A 15,675-nucleotide genomic window follows, 5' to 3' on the forward strand; every position below is an offset into this window, starting at 1 on the left:
ACTTTGATGATCCCCCATGGAAGGCCTCACCCTCCCTGGGGAGTTGATGGGGGGTGGGATGGGGGTGTCAGTGGGGAGCCATGGGAGGATGGGAGGGAGAGGGAACTGGGATTGGTATGTAAAATAAAATAGTTCATAATTTAAATTTAAAAAAGAAAAAAGATGCACTGGGGGAGGGAAAAAGAACAAAGCAAAAAGGTATTTAGGGTTTCTTCTCTGTGACTTCTCAGTCTTTCATATGCTAATATGTATTGTTAATTAATATGTAAGGAACAATCATACCTGCTATACCCCCAAATTATTTCTTATAGAATCTTTGAGGAATATAGATTATACAGATTGAATGAGTAAATCTTAAACATTGATATCGTGGGGAGAGCACTTTGGATATTTGCAGTGATTAATTTTTGTCAGTTTGACACAAATTGAGTAACCTGGCAAGAGAGACTCTCCATTGAGAAAACCTGTGGGAGCGTTTTCTTGATTGCTGATTGACATGGGAGGGCCCAGCCCTCTGTGGACAGTGCCACCTCTAGGCAGATGACTCTGAGTTGTATAAGAAAGGAAGCTAAGCGAACCAGTAAGCAGGGCTCTTTTCTGGCCTCTGCCTCAGGTTCTTGTTCTGACTTCCCCAGTGATAGATTGTGATCTGGGAGTTGTAATAAGTAAGATAAGACAACGTTCTTCTCCCTAAATTGCTTTTGATCAAAGTTTTAGCACACCAATGGAAAACAAACTAAGATAGTATTTCTAAAGGTTATTTCTGTTCTACTTGTACATTTTGAAGAGTCCTCATGCACTCAAGTGAAAAGGGGGAATAAATAATTTGTGTGTGTATGCAAATGTATGTTCATGCATGTCACAGCGTGTCCTCTATTACTCTTTGCCTTATTCCCCTGAGACAGGTTGTTCTGTGTCTCTTGGCCTGGCTGGAGGCCCAGAAAGCCAGAAAGATCTTCTTATCTCTGTCTCCACTTTGCCAGATCAGGAAGAAGGCCATACCTGGCTTTCTGGGTGTGTGTTGGTGATCTAAAAGTCAGGGGTTCATGCTTGCATAGCAAGCAAGCAAGCAATCCTACTCACTGAACCTTCTCCACAGTTCTAACACATGCACTCCTTAATAAAGTTTCATTCACTTCACCAGACATGGGGAATGCTTTAGAAAGTCATACTGTCATACTCAATCTATACCATGTAAGTTCAAGTACACTTCTCCTGTAAAGATAACTGCTTCCAAATATTTTGCATGTCATTCACATACATATCTGCCTTCATAAAAGCAATAGGTAAAAACACATCAGCTTTTACTGCAAGCAATACCTTTGTTGTTTTCTCAATGGAGAATGTTTTATGACATTGTTGTCAGCCAGAATGCATTAACTAAACAGCAATAAGTTGATTTAATAATTTCCAACTGTAGTGAACTTCCAGGACATTTTTTGACTTGACATCTTTTCTCCTTCTTCCTAGTAACAGGGCTTCCAAAAACTGCCCATCTTCTCTCTCCTTGACTATCTATATGAGTGGTTATTTTAGTCAGTGCTCTTCAGGAAATGAGAAACATAATCAATAGAATAAAGAATGGATGGAGGATAGATGGATGGATGGATGGATGGGTGGGTGGGTGAGTGGATGGAGGGGATATGAGAGATCATAGATCTTAAGGAATTGGTTCACATATTTGCAGAATCTATTCTGTCTAGAGTCTATTGTGTATGTCAGCCAGATGAAGCCCTGTGAAAGAGTTGTAGTTCAAATCCAAAGACAGCCTGCTGGTGGGATTCCCACTTTCTCAATCAAGTGTGATCAATCCTTTTCATAAAGCCTTGAGCTTCTTGGATGAGACCTAGTCACATTGTGAAGGGCTATAATTTTACAAACAGTCTATGGATTTATATATGAATTTCATCTAAAATAGAGTGTCTCAAAAATATGAATAATGTTTAACTAAACATATAGATACAACAAGCTAGTCAGTATGACAGAAAAGACTAACCATCACAGTAGAGTTGACACCGACCCCAAGAACCAGGGTAAGTAGATAGGTGGGTTAGGAATGCCACTTGGTCAAGGAAAGCAACATATCACATCCAGTTGTAGCAAACCTTGGGGTCATTTGCTGGAAGCAACTGAGATGCAAACTCTTTCTCACTGGCTTTGAAATAGGAATAAATATATCTGTGAGATATGCCATTGGTACGGTTGTAGAAAAGAGTTAGTAGTTTCACAGAGCTGAAAGCAGAGTGTTCACACTGAAAGGAAGTCGTGTGGAGAGATGGGGCCTGGGCTTCCACCTGACTCCTGGATGACCTTCCCTTAGGACTGAAACTCAGGCTCCCCACACTGCCTCGCCCAGTCAATTTGTAAGCCAAATTCTCATAACTCTCAGGTTCTTTGGAGACCATTAAAGCTTACAGTCAGTGTTAGAAATCCTTTGTTACCAATAGCAATTGCTTAAACATTAGCTATTTTGTTTTCATATTTAAATAGGGAAGATTACCTCCACATTTCCTTAGAGACTGCAACGAAGTCCAGGGAGATAATTCCTCTACAAAATAATTCTTCTGTCACTAGAGGGCATCAGAGCTTACACTAACCAAGCGACAGAACAAATTTTCTATCTATCAATACAAGTGTGTTCTATCAACCAATGAAAGTGTATTTAAGTTCATAAAAAGGGAAAAGGGAGAACTTTAAGTCTACAGGTAATCTGCACTACTGGTCATTCAGGTATTTTCACCCCCAATGAATATATTTCCCACAGGGTAGAGACTCTATTTACAAAAGGTGAACACTTCAGGAAGCCAGCTCCAAAATACAAGTTTTACAACTACTGGTTTGGAGTCACAGATACGATGAAAAGGAGGATAAATTACCTGGTTTCTAGTGTCCTTTTCCGAGCTGCTTCATGTTCAAGCACTTCCTCATGCCTGAGGAACAGCACTGCACAAAGAAAAGAGTTCCAGAGCCTAACAGGTGAGAGCTGAATGCCTGGCCCCTGAGATGTGGAAAAAGCTATTCAGTCTTTCAAATTCTGCACCATGAAAACTGGCACACTGATATCCCTTTTAACCAATCACATGGAGATGACAATGTGTTGATGAGCATCCAGAAACTGAGATGCAGATATCAAAGGGGACGGGGCTGGCAGCAGGTAGGTGGGAAAAATAGCTGATCTGCAGACCCAGACTCCAACAACCAAGTGAGCATCCTTCCCCTGCTATTTCTGCACATAGGGCTGCACTAAGCAGAGACATTCCAGGGCAAGTACACTTGTCACCAGTGCTCAGAACTGACACACAGAGGGAAGATGTCTTCAGAAGTGCTGACCTGGTGTTGATGGGGTTTGGCTTCAAGTAGGTTCCACTTAAGATAGTGTTAGAGATGTCAATCTAGCGCCATCTCTACTTTGGAAAAGATTGGCTGATGGGCTGTAAATTACTCAGCATAACTCATCCCACTTCTGGGTAAGTACCTGAAGCATGTGTCCAACTGATAAGTGTGTCATCTTTCTATAATCAACAAGACACCTAGCTAAAACAGACATCTGGACAACTGATGACAAATTTGAAAATTTGAAAATCACTCAGTTAGTTATTATAACAGTGTATTAGCCATTTCTTTCCTTCTTCTTTTTTGCCCGCCTGTTTATGCACCACATGAGTGCCTACAGTATGTATTATATGCATGTTTGGGTAAAATATATTTTTAAAAATCAACCTACTTTGTTTCTTCAATTGTTTTATTTTTAAAACAAGACATTACATGATAGTCAAAAATGGAAAAATCAACATTTCTTGCCAGAAATAGAAAGTATCTACAAAAATAAATTATGAAGTAAAATATTTTCCTGCATACCACTAAAACTGTTTCCCAAGTCATTAACCAGTAAGAACCCTGTAGCTCTGGAAGGGTTGGGATCAGGCAGGGTAGTACCTACTCTCAGCCTTATCCTGTGAATTGCCCCCCAGTTGACAAACTAAGGCTCTCAAACCTGGCCTTGAGCCCTGGCAAATAGCTGATATGGAAGAAAATGCTGTAGCAGTGGGGTGCAAGTGGGTGGGTGGGTGTAGGAGTTTATCTCTGAAAGCCCATTTAGTTCTAGTGGAGTGAGATCAGTGACCTCTGCTTGCATAGACTTTCCCTGTCAGGGGATGCTGAGGGGCAGCTAGAGGGAAACAAGGGATAGCAAGACTGGAAGACCACAGTGAGTCCTGAGCAGCTAGAGAGATATCATGAAATTCAAGTCGGGAGAGAGAGGATAAGAGAGCCAAGGCCCAATTTAGAGTCTAGGGTGCTCAAGTCAAAGCAGAGATAAGTATATGGGTGATTTGCTGCAGAAGGGAGCTTTGGTCATGTATATAGGTCATAGGAGTGCTGGCTGATACACTGGGAGTGGGAAAAAGAATCTAGAAGGTTTGGTTTGTTAGACTGTGAGTGCCCCTGCTTTCTCTGAGAACACTCCACACAAGTGGTTTATTTTGTGAAGGGGAGACACCAAGGACATAGGCTCTAATTCAGCCACTGCCCAGTCCCCGAGGCTTCACCCACCCCTCCCCCTTGATCACATCTGCCTGACTAAATACTTCCAAATACAAATAAAGACCCCAACTACAAATAATAGCAACATTTGAATGTTTTAATTTTTTCCCAATGCACCATCTTTGGGCACACATTCAAAACCATAGCAAGTAGTGAAAAGAATCATCAAGTTAGGATTTGCATCCTCATGAGAATCTGTTGTTGCCTCTCACCAGATCTCAAGATGAAATCAATCTCAATCTCTCTCTCTCTCTCTCTCTCTCTCTCTCTCTCTCTCTCTCTCTCTCTCTCTCTCTCTCCCTCTCCCTCTCCCTCTCCCTCTCCCTCTCTCTCCCTCCCTCCCTCCCTCTCTCTCTCTCTCTCTCTCTCTCTCTCTCTCTCTCTCTCTCTCTCTCTCTCAGCTTCGGCATTTAGATACGCAAGAACAATTTGAACACAAGAACAAGATTTTCTTAGGTTGAGAAAGCTGGATGAGTGAACTTAGGCCACATGGACTTCTGAAGTTCTTAGATCTATCTCTGTTAGTTCAAGGCCACACTGACTACACGAGATTGGATCAGTCTAAAAGAGTAACAGAGCTCACACCTTTAATCCCAGGACTCATGAGGGGTATTTAAGACAGGAACAGGGTCTCAGAGCTGGCATTCATTCTCCAGCCACATTGAGGATAGGAAGACATTGAGAGTCAGGATTCTTCCAGCCACACTGAGGAGAACATAGCAGGCTGGGATTTCAGTCTGAGGTTTGGTGGAGCCAGGAGCACCTTACAGTCTGAGGTAGAGGTAAGAGCTAGTGGCTGACTGCTTTGCTTCTCTGATCTTTAGCTTGAAGTTTGAACCCTGATATCTGTCTCTGGGACTTCTGTTACAAGCATGTTTTCCCACCAGCCTGGTCCCACAACCGCACCAGCCCCAAATAACACATAGAGACTCTGTATTAGATATAAAGCTATTGGCCTGTTAGTAACATTTCTTATTGGCTAGCTCTGTCTTAAATATTAACCCATTTCTATTAATATAAATGTTTCCACATGGTCTATCTTACCAGAAAGAGTATCTGTTCTCCCAAGTTCTACATGTTGAATCTTTTCCTCTATCCCCGAATCTTCCTTGTCTCCTAGTTCTGCCTATCTTGCTCTCCTATTGCCCAACATGGCTTTACTCATTAACCAATATAAGAAACATATTTACAGAATGACATCTCCCATCAGTCTTCTAATTTTCATGTTACACCTAATAGAGGATCTTACATTGTTTATAACTCCTTCTTGATTCTGTAAATTATTGTAGTTTGACAAAGTTTTGCTTAACATTCACAGTGCAAAGAGCAATACTTGTAAACAAAACTAAAATTGCTCCATAAAAAAATTTGGTGATAGGTGAATGGCATTGTGGCTCAGTAGACATAGGCACAAGTCCAACAACCTGAGCTGAAGCTACAGGACGCAGGTGGTAGGAGAGACCTGTATGTCCGATGGCCCCCTACACCCTGTGCATAATCCTGCACCTTAAGAATTGTTCATCTAGACAACAAGAGCAATGAGGCAGTCCAACTTTCTAATTATAGTAAACTGGGGGTGGGAGGAGCAATGGATATGTTTACAGCAGCATCAACACTGAGTAAAGGCACAGAGACAGTAGTCTTCTAGCTGGCAAGTCAACCAATGGATTTGTGGCGGTTATATGTTGAGAAAAGGGAGTTTAAGGCATTAAATTTATTCATGGCATTATAACACTAACATTGGCTTGGCTGTGTGTGGATGCTTTCCATAATATCACCTAAGTTTTCATTTCTCTAGGAAGTACTTCCTTGCCCACGGTAATTCATTGACTATTTGGGCTTTAGAAGTGGACTCATAAAGACCAGTTCCATTCAACCCCATTGTGTCAGAGACCCTATGACCATGAAAGTACAAAATCTAGATGTTCAGTTTCTCAGCCAAATAGTTGGCTTCCTGTGGATTAATAGTATATCATTGCCATATTCTTTTCTTAAATCTTCAGCTTTCTTGGACTGGAAATATAGCTCAGTTAAGAGCACTGACAGCTCTTTCAGAGGTCCTGAGTTCAATTCCCACCACCCACATGATGGCTCATAAGCATCCATAACTGTAGTCTCATGGGATCAGATTACCTAGTCTGCTGTGCAGATAGATGTACATGCAGACAAAACATATATATGTGTGTGTGTGTGTGTGTGTGTGTGTGTGTGTGTGTGTGTGTGTAATATTAAACAAACCTTTAAAATAAAATTCTAGGCTTTCTTGACTAACAGCCTAATATAGTGAATGAGGAACCTCTTCATTGTATTGAGTAAGCTCAAAGAGAAGGAAATCAGCTATTTGTGCCCATTCTCCTTTGGAAGAATGATGGCTTACAAACAAACCCACAGAATACTTAAGATGGTATGACCATAACTTCACACTCTAACTTCCTGACTTTCAAATCTCAGGATAGAATAAATAACCTATAGCTTTACAAAATGCAACCATATTTGGCACTGCAGGCCTGGAATCCCAGCTACATTGGAAACTGAGGCAGGAGGATCACACTGAGCTTCTTAGGAGGCCAAGGCAGGGGGATCACAAGTTAGAGGCTGTTGTGAGAAATCTGGTGAGATTCCATCTCAAATTCAAAGGATAAAGGGGGCAGGCAGTAAAGAGGGTGGGCTCAGTGGTGGAATGTATATTAAGCACATGTTATGAGTTCCTGGATTCCATCCCCAATACCGCAAACATTTTTAAGTTTGGAGTCTAATCCATTAAAGACTGGAAAAGGATGAATGGCTGTAGTTGCCCAGGCAAAAGTGATATCATGACCTGAAAGAAACCAATTAATGCAAATTATACATTAGCATACAAAAATAAAACTGCCTTTTTCTTTTTATTTATTTATTTTATTTTACATGTCGATCCCAGTTCCCTCTCCCTCCCTGCCTCCCTCTTACCCTATCTGCCCCCTCACATGCATCCTGACCACTCTCCCTTCCCATCCCCCCCCAATTCCATATGTAGGGCAATGCCATCCAGGTGGGGTCATGTAAATCTGTCAAGTCATTTGAAGTAGGGACTAGGACTTCTCTCCTGTCTCTAGGTTAAGGCAGTATCCCTCCATGAGGAATGTGTTTGCAAGGTCTTTTTGTGCACCAGGAATACATCCTGGTTCCACTGTCTGAGGTCTTTTAAACTGCTCAGTTCTTCTGGCTGAGACCCATATTCAGGGGGGACTGAGTCAGTCCCATGCTGGATTCCCAGCTATCAGTGTGGGGGCCCATTAGCTCCTCCTTGTTCAGGTCGGCTGCCTTTATGTGTTTCTGCAACCTGGTCTTGTCCTCTCCCTCTGCATCTGGATTCTATTCGACTCAGTGTTTAGGTATGGGTGTTTGCTTCTGTTTCCAACAGGTACTAGATGAGGGCTTCATGATGGTGGATAAGTTAGTTGTTGATCTCACTATCCAGGAAGGGCATTTATGGTAGCCTTTCCACGGTTGCTCAAATTGTTAGTTGGTGGCTAAAACTGCTTTTTTCTGCCTTTAACATTTTTTGTCAGTTGTATTATTATTTGAACATCTTTGCAGTTGTGTTACGGAAAAAATACCAGACAGTTAGTGAACTCAATAGTCTCCTAACAGGCATGTTACCTAGTTCCTATTTATGAAAGCTTCATGCAGTATATGTGTGTGGGAGCCATACTTCACTGCTCCAGAGACAAATTTGCCTTGAATGCATAAACACATATTTTTCCTATCAAGAAGAAGAAGAAGAAGAAAAAAAAAAAAAAAGCTTGGTTCCTTTTCAAGCACACTGAGCTTTTCTGTGAACTGAAGGAAAATTGGCTGGATGTCTGCTGTGTCCCTCGGCCAATCAGGAAAATGTGACCATAAATGTCCATGAATTGCCCCTTCTGGGAATCTCTGCCTTTTTTATTTCTGTCCTGGGGACTTGTATCTTACAGCTCTGTGCCACACCCTGTGCCTTTTAGTTCTGACTTTTTCCATGTCTGAAAAGATATTTAAGTTCAGTGTGATTTCTCATCTAAAAATCCACTACTTCTTACATGAAAAGCCCTTAACTAACTCCTACACTGGTGTTGATCCTCTGAATAATCATAATTAACCCATCTGGAGTGCTCAGCATGAGCCAGGCATAATTGTGATGGTTTTATGAATATGGTTGTGTTTCATTCTTACAGAAGTTCCTAAAATGCCCTGCTTTACAGGCAAAGTAGCAAAAGGAACCCAATAGGAAGGATCATGCATCCATCACCCGGTGAGTAAATTACAGAGCTGGAATTTGATCCAAGGCAATTGTTCCCCTACTTCTGCAATGTGCTACCTTTATGCACTTTAACTAATTGAGGATTCAAAGTATTCTAGACCCTTTGGGATATATTATCTTATCGTGGAATAATAAGGATCGGGAAAAAACAGATAGGATGAATAGATGTTTATTCAGGGAGAAATAACTTACAACAGAGACGGATGAACCCCAGCAGGTTCCCATCCCAAGGATGCCTCTGGATGCTATCTGTCTCTGACCAGGAAGCAAGAGAGAGCTCTGGGGTCCCCGACCCCAGACCTAGTTCTCTCAGGTCAGGTCTGCACCTGTCCCCACCCCAATGGGCGTGGTCAGTGCAACAGGTGAGGACACGGTTAATATCTCTCTACATTATCTTCTTTAATTCTCAGACTTCTCGATACTTCTTAAACTAGAGGCAGAAGGGAGGGCCTAGTCCCTACTTCAAATGACTTGACAGATTTAGATGACCCCTCCAGGAAGGCATCGCCCTACATGTGGAGTGGGGGAGGGAAATGGGATGGGATGGTGGAGGTGGGAGCATGGGAAGGTGGAAGAGAGGAAGGGAAGGAGGGATGGAGAGGGAACTGGGATCGATATATAAAATAAGAAAAATAAATAAAAAATGTAAAACAACAACAACAATAAAAAATTCTCAGACTTCTCTGATCCAAATAAATAGAACAAATCCACATTGCAAGCCAGGCATTAAGGTATACCTGAGTAAACTCTGTGGTTCATACAATGGCATGTCTTTTTGTGCATGAGACCATTTACCTTATGATTTGTTCTGAATAAAAAGCTGACCTTAAACCATTACGCTCAGGTTAAAATACATAGCATTGGGGTGTGATCATTGCCTAACATCTTCTCCACCTTTCCCTCATCTCTATTTCGCTATTTCCCCACCCCTCTCAATGTTTTCTCTTTTTAGTGCATCCCTGCCCATCTAGCTCTTCATAACACCATTAACAAATCGGATATCAGAGGGCTGGGGGAGGGGCCTATCCAACCTTAACTTGGCTCTTCCTTTTGTCTTAGGATCAGATTTCTTCACTTTATATTCCTTTCCTAAAATACTAGCACAGACCTCACTCAAAATAGACATTATTGCCTGATTCTCGAGTAGGAAATATAACAACGGAGACACCAAACACCATAGCCCACCAATGTTGAAGTGTAAGACATCTATCTGCCAGTCTCCTTACAAGTAGGTGTTCCTTTCTCTGCCCAGTGATTAGTATGGGGTTAATATTTATCAAGAACCAGATTGCATCAAACTATATATATATATATATATATTTATATATATATATATATATATACACACACACACTCACACACACTCACACACACACACACACACACACACACACAAACACACACACCCTTATCTAATCTTAGCTTTATCTTCGTGTCTACTCCCATTCTTGTTTTTCATATGGAGAGACCAAAGGCTGGTGAATGAAAATAACTTATACATGGCTAGTTTGCTCTTGGACTGAGGCTGCCACACAGATGTGAAGCCTTCTCAGTTCACAATATCAACTGAGCCACTTCCTCTTTGATTCCCTAATACTGAATTCCTTGCAGCTGACTTCTATGTGTTCTGTCCCCACCCTGTCACACAAATGCCTCTTTTAAAAGGACCCTCCTTGAGTCTCACTTCCCATATAAGGCAAAATTAAAGGCTTGTAGCCCCTCCTGACTCACATTACCCAATTCTGACCTTTCAGACTTAGAACTTCCTTGGCATGATTGAGACCCTAGTGGGGATGGTGCAGTGGGGTCTGTGACATGAAGCTTCCTGCCTTTTTAAATGAGTATTTGAAGTCAATCTCGAGTCAGCTGGAACTGCAGCATTGCCTTCTATTTATCAGTAGCTACTTGATTTTAGATGGCATGTACCTGAGAGGATGTTATTTCCTCCTGTTTCTTTTTTAAAAAATGTTTCTTTTATTTTTGATATTATAATATAATTATATGATTTCCCACCTTCTCTTTATTCCCTCCAGCCTTTCTCTTTCTTTACATGGAGACTCCAAGCTTAAATTTATATCCCAAAGTCTTTCCCTATTTCTACAACTACTAATAGGGATCAACAGTACTATGTTGTTGATCTGAAGTAAGTAGGTGGGATAAGAATGGTCCCAGCTTAATTTCACATTCCTGCTATATAATAATGGATGACACATTCAAGGACCTGTCATAGTCATCCATGGCCTCTCCGCACCTTTTTAGGGCATAAGACACTCCGTTTCTCATCCTGATCTTGTTGTTGCCTTCCTGTCCCTGATACTGATGCAGCTTCTGTTTCTTCAGTCCTAATGTTGAACACCAACGGTCTCCTCTTCAGGAGATGCGGATCTATACCTCACGATCCAGCTTCTTAACTTTATATTTAAAGTGCATTGTGTGCAATTATTTTTCTGTTCATTCTCTCCAATTTTTACTGTGCCTAAACTAAACTCTTTCCTTTATACCTAGGCCATAAAACAAGAAAACTGTAATCAGTAAATAACTAAATAAATAATAAAATTCCAAAAGGAAAGAAGTCCATTATTGGATCTTCTAAAACAATTTTTGCTGATACGTTTTTGCTTTCTTTGTCTGTTTGGGTACAAAATTAGCTTGGTAGGGCCTTGACAGCAGGAACTGTACCTTTATGTGCTTTATATGCTATGCACCTTTATATGTTCCCTACAATGGCTTCAAATTCACCATGTACCTCAGGCCAGCCTCCTGAAAGCCAGAATAACTGGCATGTGCCATCACACCTGACTTCACAATGCTTGTTTTACAACAGTGTTGGTAATGCTGCTTCTGACTTACTGAATACTGTCCACACAGAGGAAAATCCTGAATGATTGTGTAGGTACACTTCAACACCATTGAATCAAAAGATCATGGCAGAGCCACTGTTAAGTCAGGAACCTTCTGAACGTTTGTTTTTCTGAGATTTTAGTCTTCTGATTTTTAGCATGAGTGACAACCGAATGATCTTCCATTTAATATGAAGGTTAAAGGTGATAGCTCATATAAATTATGTTTGACAGTGCCAGTCATACAGTAAGTCCTTAGGTAAAAGTCTAGACAATAAAACTCAGGAGGCAGAAGCAGGGGCATCTCTGTGAGTTTGTGACCAGGCTGATCCACAGAGTGAATTCTAGGATAGCCAAGGGCTATTATACAAAGAAACCCTGTCTTGAAAAGCAAAAGAGAGGGGGGGGGGAGGGGAAGCCAGGTGGTGGTGTCACATGCCTTTAATCCCAGAACTCAGGAGGCAGAGGCAGGCTGATCTCTGAGTGGTCTACAGAGTGAGTTCCAGGACAGCCAGGATTACACAGAGAGAGACCCTATCTCAAAAGAAAAAAGAAACAGCAACAAAAGTTAAACAAAACAAAAACAAAAAAGGGTCATACTGACCTCAGGTATTAAGAGAAGCCTTTAAAGTAATCTTTTCGCTTAAATCTAACATGGGTGAGTAGCAGCGAAGATTGAGGGTTAACAGTCCCCCACCCTTACCCTTGCTATGTCCCACAGAGACCCTCCCCTCCTTGGCAGTATAGTGTACGGTGTACTGGGGATCTGGTGTCAATGGAGTGTCTTCTCTTACTGGGCCCAGAGCTTACACAGGCCAGCCTAGTTGGCCTTCCTTCCTTTTTGAGATTGAGTTCCAATCAAAGGTGAGCATCTCCCCTCTCTTAGCCCTTTGTTGAGAGGGAAGAGTGGTGTGGTAGATATTTGTGCCCAGAGCAGGCAGGTTAGTGTGCAGCTGATAGCTCATTGCAGAAGCTAGCCAATACATGCAGAGCTATTTCCTGGGTTTTCTATGGTTGTCTGAAGGAGGTAAAGAGCTAATAAAATGTTTGAACAGCTCTTCACAAAAGTAATAGTTCATTAGGTGCCAGGGGAGCAACCAATCTATTGATCATCAATCAATCCATCAATCAGCTTCTCTAATGGGAGTTCCAAGAGTTTTCTTTCCTGAATGCACAAAGAAATCTAAAGGGTACAGGCACAAATCCCTTTAGCCAGAGTTAAGCCTCTCAAACCCAATGAAACTCCACTATAGATGTTGGTATTGGGTTAAGATGCTACTACAGTTCAGTTATGCTTAAGAAAAGAATTATTGAATTCCATTTTCAAACCTCATCTCTACTCAAATCCATACATTTTTGCTGTGATTACTTAATGAAAAAAATTTCCACACATTTGTTCTAGATTTTATTCCTTTCACAGCCTCAGGTTAGTTGGAAGTGCCATCACTCTCAATATTCAGTGCATTTTTTCTTTAAACCAGTAGTATCATTAGAGGTTTACCCATAGTCAAGACATATAACTGACACGTTAGTCATTTTCAAGTCACTCATTGGGAAGGAGGTTGAAATTCTAGAATTTTGAGGTCCACTTATTTAAACTAGGTCAATGCAATATAAAGGATATTTAAATGTGGTAAATGTCTTCTTCCATTTTACACGATCTTTATGATGAACCAACATATTGTGCTGCTTCTTTCAATCTGTGTATTTGTGAATAGGTATCATCTCTCGCCTTTACTGCCAGGTGTTGCAATGTCATTTGCTAATACATTACATTTACACCATGAGGCTGCAGTGACAAAAAGTGCCTGTGAGATGATGGCTTGCCAGCAGCTTTGCTGTGCCTATGGGAATCCATTCCATCTTGCCACAAGTTCAGAGAGCTCAAATCACTCCTATTGTCCTCAAGACATTAGCTTACCAGCTACAGGGTGCCTGGGCCTCAGTGGTGGATGGCTCCTATCTAAGTAACAATACACTTGGGGCCAGATGGGTTTATACTTACCCTGAAAGCAGAGAGTATGTGCAGTTATGGAGTGCCTTTAGGATTAGAGGAAGTAATTGCTATTTTCCCTTTATACATAATAATAGAAGTCTTCTGCCATTGACCCCCATCTTTGGTTGGTTACTTAAGTTTGGTGTATGAATAAAGTGGTGCATTCAGTATAGATTGAATCTGTCCTCAGGATACTATCTTATGTCTCTGTCCTCCTTCATCATCGATAGCTAGCCTTTCTCTCATCCACACTCCCTGACTCAGGAATGGACCGGGCCCTGCTTGCCTGGTTCCAATTGCAGACCCACAAACCTCAGTCTGCGACAAGTGCCCAAATTCAGAACCCCAAAGTCACCAAGTGACTCATTCCAATGCAAAAGCAAAGAATCTTTTATTAAGAGCTAACTATATTTATTCAGGCCCTCCATCTGCCCAACACAGTGTGTGGAGGAAGAAGGACCCCAAAGGAGCCTCAAGGTGGGGAATTTATTGGTCAGAACGGTTAACTAGTTGCTATGGTCTACAGGCCCTCCCAGGGTGGAAGCTATGCTCTGCATTTCTCTGTTGCACTCCTCTTACCCTAAAGCAGTCCATAACCCGCCAGCTAACTTCCAATTGGTTCCTTGCCATGAGGAGAGAGTCTGACCTCCTAGTGACTGGGAGAAGGTACAAGGTCAGGAAGCTTTTTTTTTGCTAAGTCAGAGGATTTGGCTGCCAAAGCAGGGGGCTAGGTGAGGGTCTAGTCCCTTCAGCTTGAGTTCAATCTTAGGGTCTCACAAGGATGTAGGAGAAAATGGACCCCTGCTTATTGCCCTCTGTCCTTCACACATGGAAACACACACACAGTAAATAATAGATGTGACAACTGTTTATTTTATTTTAATTTCTTGCTCCCATGGAATTTATAGTGTAGAAGAAAATCAGGCAGGGCCTGAGTTCTGCTCTTTCCAGAGTTCAAAAATATGTTTTCTGGAAGCTCTATTTGTCTCTCTCTAGACCCCTTCTTTTCTGGGCTCTAGTCTCTGCCTTGGAGATTTCTGACCTATCAGAACACTGAGAATGGAGAAAGGGCAGAGATATGTTTTCTTCTGTCTATTCTATAACAAACAAAATATAAATTCTTCTGGCACTCTGTGTGTGTGTGTGTGTGTGTGTGAGAGAGAGAGAGAGAGAGAGAGAGAGAGAGAGAGAGAGAGAGAGAGAGAGAGAGAGATGGGGGAGGGAGGGAGGAGAAGGGAGAAAGAGAGAGAGAAGGAGGGAGGTAAAAAGAAAAGATAGAGATAGAGAGAGAGAGAGAGAGAGAAAGAGAGAGAGAGAGAGAGAGAACGAGAGCGCTTTTGAAAGATAATTGCTTCTAAGGGCAGACAGTCGGTTTTCTTCAAGGATGCAGCCCCTGCTACAGGGAGTGGCCCAGGCACTCTGGCTGTGCTAACTGATCTCAGTGTGTTGTGATGAAAAAGAAAAAGATGTGAATTGGGAAGTGAATGAGGGAGTCTGGGAGAAGCTGGAGGGGGAAGGGTGGGTATATTAAAATACATTGCACACACATGTATAATTCTCAGAGTAAATAAATAAAGTAAGTTGAATAGCAGCAGCCAGCATATTTTCCTATTCTTTAGATTCCTAGCCTTTAATAACTTCTGGGTTTTGTCCACAGGAATGCATTTTACCTGTTCCTATCAATAACTGAGAACATTGCTTAAACAGGGCCACATGCCACATATTTCCTGACCCCGGGATGTTAGAACATTTGTCAGATTCCAAAAACTGCTCCCTAGTTAGGAGGAAAGGGATTTAGTTTTTTACCAAACAAAGCTCAAAGTGACTTTGTCAAGGTCAATGGTGAGATGGAATTCACAGAAATATTTTTATTACTTACTAATCCTTAGATCTAGGTACCCAAGAAGAACAGCCCTTAATAAATTGCATTCTGTGACTGGACTGCTTTATCCTATATTTTCAAACCTATGGATGGGGCTTTAGCTGTAATCTTCCCTTAAAGCATAAAGCATGAATTTAAA

Source organism: Phodopus roborovskii, unplaced genomic scaffold, assembly GCF_943737965.1.
Source record: "Phodopus roborovskii unplaced genomic scaffold, PHOROB, whole genome shotgun sequence".
Lineage (NCBI taxonomy): Eukaryota > Metazoa > Chordata > Mammalia > Rodentia > Cricetidae > Phodopus > Phodopus roborovskii.